Raw genomic sequence first — 5000 nt, 5'->3', positions numbered from 1 at the left:
ATTGCATGTTTCTTAGTATCCCTGCAAAAAATCACGTCCAAATACCTTGTATTGAATTATTTAGAGCCCATTATGACTCCTCGCGCATAGGTGATGTCTCTTCCTGTCAAAGGGCTAAATGCATAAAATGCTATATAGGGGGGTGTGTGTTGCCTGCATATTGTCACGGGACGAGCGTGCGACGCGGCGCGGCGGAAGCAAATCACAGATTTCGCTCGCACAAACGCTCCCGTGCGGCCCAGGATCCCTTCGAATCCCGGTCAGCCTTCTCCCCACTTCATGACTCTCACAACTCCGCGAGAGGTTCACCATCATGTGTCGTCTCCCATAGGCGCCAAGCCCCATAGCTAGACAACGAGTCACACTTCCTTGTGACAACACAATCACCCCGCATCCGGCAACGAACCCTCGACGCCCATACATCAAGCGTTGCATAAGACACGTCAACTGCATCGACCACGTCGCATGCCAAACTCGTGGCTCGCTCATGTCCAAGTCGAGACATAGCGATCCAACACACCATCGGTTTACCCACACTTCTGTCGGTCATCCGTTAGCAACCAAGATAGCCCACATCCTCAAGCTATCCACGCAAGCTGTCACGCTCGCATGTCGCCCAAGCCTTGGCGACATATGTATTCCGAATGTCCCACATAACCATCTATGCTTTGCATGGGGTCGCAACCCATGCGTACCGGCATCCGAATATCTTCCTTCCATCTTGGACAAGGCCGAACCCAAGCCAAGTCCATCGAGTCTCGTCAAATGCCTCGCTAGCCGACGGCATAGCGAATGCCATACGTTGACCTCACTCTTTCCAACGATGCGCAATACGAACGGCCCCGCGTGTTCGTACTGTCCTCGGGAAGTCCTTTCCCTCGGAGACATAGATTATCCTTCAACAATCTCATGCCCGCCCTTATGACAACCTCCAATGTCATAAGGATGCTCGCTTAGTGCCACAAGGGTGTAAGCACCAGGGGTGGTGGAGAGCATGACACCATGTCACCCCCTATATAGCATTTTATGCATTTAGCCTTCTGCCAGGAGGAAACATCACCTATGCACGAGGAGTCATAATTGGGCATAACTTCTTCGTACGAACTCCGAATGGCGAACCGTCAGTTGCATAGCGTGTATCTCGTAATTACGAACATCTTTCGTGTTCTGAGTTTCTTCAGGTTCCTCCCGTAACCTTCCGAAATACCCAAAATACCCCTCACACGCACAACCCGGCCAACACCAACCATTCTAGCTCTTAAGTCCTTGCCCCTTCCACACTTGGACTACCTCATAAGCGCATGGATGTCCCAACGGAGTCACGAAAGCACACGCTCAAGTGCGATCCGTGACATTCTCCCCCACTGATAGTGTCGACGCCCTCGTCGACGTGCCCACTGCACTGCCGCATAACCACACCATATAGGAATATCCTCTTCTCTTCGCTCCATGGACCACAATGCACCACTGTGTTCACCCTTTTGAACTTCTCTTTCAAAGTCCTACGTCTTTCCCTCTTTGGGCCGAGACCTCCGTCTCTTGTCGCACTCGACCACTGAACAACCACATAGCCCGCTGGTCAAGTACCTCCACATTTTCCACATTCAAAGAGATGCACCCCACCTGGGTGTGACTCGTAAGCCAACCGTGTGTCCTCCACGGCACCTCCATTCGTTTGTGCTCCTGCACTGCCACTTCCTGGCATTCGAGGTTCTCCCCCTACTTGTCTCGTTGGCACACCCCCACCTCGAGGTGCCACCACAGCAAAGCCCCGCAACACTTAGGCCCTCTGCCATCGAGTGCGGACATACCCCATGTCCTCGGAACCCATGCCTTTTAGTGAGACTTCCGGATCCACCTCTCTAGAACACTCTCTTCCAAATCTCAGTTAGCAACCATATGTCGAACCTTGTGCCCCACCCATCTGTTCTCAACAATTGTAGGAACAACCACTTAAGTGACTCCTTCATTAAAGCCTAGTCCGTCAGCGACTTACTCCCTCAATAGAGCCTAGTCCGTCAGCGACTTACTCCTTTCGAAGACTGCACCATTTCGGTCTTGAGCTCCTACCAGTTTTCCTCCGAACAAGGTCCCGCACCTCCTTGTCCAACAATCGTCACCAACTCCCTTGCGCATATGCGCTGCCATACCTCAATGGCGTTCGTGGGTCTCCCCCACTTATCTCGTCAACGCACCCTCACGTCAACGTGCCTCCGAAGCTTAGCTCCATAACACTTAGGCATTCACAATTCACCATGGTAAGACATCCTCCCTACTACGAGTAGAACCACCTAACCAACGCCCACACTTGGACTTGGCAGAACCTACTTCCGCAGCATCCACAAGGGAACAAGTAAGACATCCTCCCCAAAGCTACTCCAACTCTTTGCATGCCCTTAAGTGCGGACATCCTACGTCCTTAGCCACCATCCTCACAAGAAAAACTCTGGGATCAACCTTTGGAACACTTCCCTCGTTCCGAATGTTAGTCAGCAGCCTTGTGTCGAACACTATGCGTAACCCACACGTCCTCCACAATTGCAAGAGCAACCACTTAAGTGACTCCTTCATTAAAGCCTAGCCCGTCAGCGACTCACTCCCTCAATGGAGCCCAGTCCGTCAGCGACTTACTCCCTTCGAAGACTGCACCATTTCGGTCTTCAGCTCCCACAACTCTTCCCTGAACAAAGGTCTTGCACCTTCCATCCAACACACGTCACCAACTCGGTTTACCACAACCTTCAATGGTATGCTATGGTTCGAGTATAAGCCAATCTTTGACACTCTCACCAAACTCGCGCTCCCATCCTCCCCACATCCTGAACTGAACAAGCAACATCACTTCGTCACAAGCCAGAACCCCTGCCTACCCGACTTCCGGGCGCTTGGTGCACGGATTAGAAAACTAGGCAACCGAGCAGCAAAACCAACCATCATCCCCCATCTTAGAGTCATCCTGCTTGATGTCTTCTCACAACTTCGAGACAAACTTTTGGATACCTTCACCCTTCCATAGGATCCAGCACCAGGACGGGTTTCCAACAACCGTCACACAACCTGATTCCAACAATCATCCACAGTGACGTTGGGGTCTTCTTCCAACTTCGCAAGTCCACTACCCATCACAGGCAATGACATGCTACCTTGCTATCAAAGTTCCTCCATCACCAATCTCTTCTAGGTACGAGTCCCTCACACAGAAACCACCTTTAGAATCGATCGGCTCTGATACCACTTGTCACGGGATCAGAGCTTCACTGTTTGTACCCAAGGTGCGAATCGTTTGAGCAGAAGCCACCATCTAAATCGATCGGCTCTGATACCACTTGTCACGGGACGAGCGTGCGACGCGGCGCGGCGGAAGCAAATCACAGATTTCGCTCGCACAAACGCTCCCGTGCGGCCCAGGATCCCTTCGAATCCCGGTCAGCCTTCTCCCCACTTCATGACTCTCACAACTCCGCGAGAGGTTCACCATCATGTGTCGTCTCCCATAGGCGCCAAGCCCCATAGCTAGACAACGAGTCACACTTCCTTGTGACAACACAATCACCCCGCATCCGGCAACGAACCCTCGACGCCCATACATCAAGCGTTGCATAAGACACGTCAACTGCATCGACCACGTCGCATGCCAAACTCGTGGCTCGCTCATGTCCAAGTCGAGACATAGCGATCCAACACACCATCGGTTTACCCACACTTCTGTCGGTCATCCGTTAGCAACCAAGATAGCCCACATCCTCAAGCTATCCACGCAAGCTGTCACGCTCGCATGTCGCCCAAGCCTTGGCGACATATGTATTCCGAATGTCCCACATAACCATCTATGCTTTGCATGGGGTCGCAACCCATGCGTACCGGCATCCGAATATCTTCCTTCCATCTTGGACAAGGCCGAACCCAAGCCAAGTCCATCGAGTCTCGTCAAATGCCTCGCTAGCCGACGGCATAGCGAATGCCATACGTTGACCTCACTCTTTCCAACGATGCGCAATACGAACGGCCCCGCGTGTTCGTACTGTCCTCGGGAAGTCCTTTCCCTCGGAGACATAGATTATCCTTCAACAATCTCATGCCCGCCCTTATGACAACCTCCAATGTCATAAGGATGCTCGCTTAGTGCCACAAGGGTGTAAGCACCAGGGGTGGTGGAGAGCATGACACCATGTCACCCCCTATATAGCATTTTATGCATTTAGCCTTCTGCCAGGAGGAAACATCACCTATGCACGAGGAGTCATAATTGGGCATAACTTCTTCGTACGAACTCCGAATGGCGAACCGTCAGTTGCATAGCGTGTATCTCGTAATTACGAACATCTTTCGTGTTCTGAGTTTCTTCAGGTTCCTCCCGTAACCTTCCGAAATACCCAAAATACCCCTCACACGCACAACCCGGCCAACACCAACCATTCTAGCTCTTAAGTCCTTGCCCCTTCCACACTTGGACTACCTCATAAGCGCATGGATGTCCCAACGGAGTCACGAAAGCACACGCTCAAGTGCGATCCGTGACAATATGCATGGCAGCCCATGCCTTCCTAGCTGCAGCCCCCTTCCCCCACGCCACACCCATGTCATGTTGCCTCGATATGTTGCCTCGGTATTATGGGTTTGGTGTCGGGGTCGGGGGGCTGCCACCCATGGCGGTGGTGGCCGGAATCCGGCCGCCGCCACCACGCCGCCGCCATGGGTGAGGGAGGAAAAAAAAGGCGTGGAAAGTTGCGAAATGGGGTTGTCTAGGCTTTTTTTTGGCATGGGAGAGCATGGAGTGCTAGGAACTCCTTCTCAAATGCACGGGCATGTCGACCACAACCTCATTTCTCAACAACAACCACCCGTGTGGGGTGGCGGTGGGTGGATAGTCGCGGATTGGGGCTTGCCAAGCCAATGTTTTCAAAAAATTTCATCAAAATTAAAAACAAATGTTTTGTTGCCTTCGGATTTGTGGGCGAGCGGCGAGTCGGAGTGGAGCCGGTAAAGTTTAACCTCGGTGT

This window comes from Prunus avium, unplaced genomic scaffold (genome assembly GCF_965620075.1).
Source record: "Prunus avium unplaced genomic scaffold, drPruAviu1.hap1.1 HAP1_SCAFFOLD_31, whole genome shotgun sequence".
Lineage (NCBI taxonomy): Eukaryota > Viridiplantae > Streptophyta > Magnoliopsida > Rosales > Rosaceae > Prunus > Prunus avium.
This window is presented reverse-complemented; position numbering follows the sequence as displayed.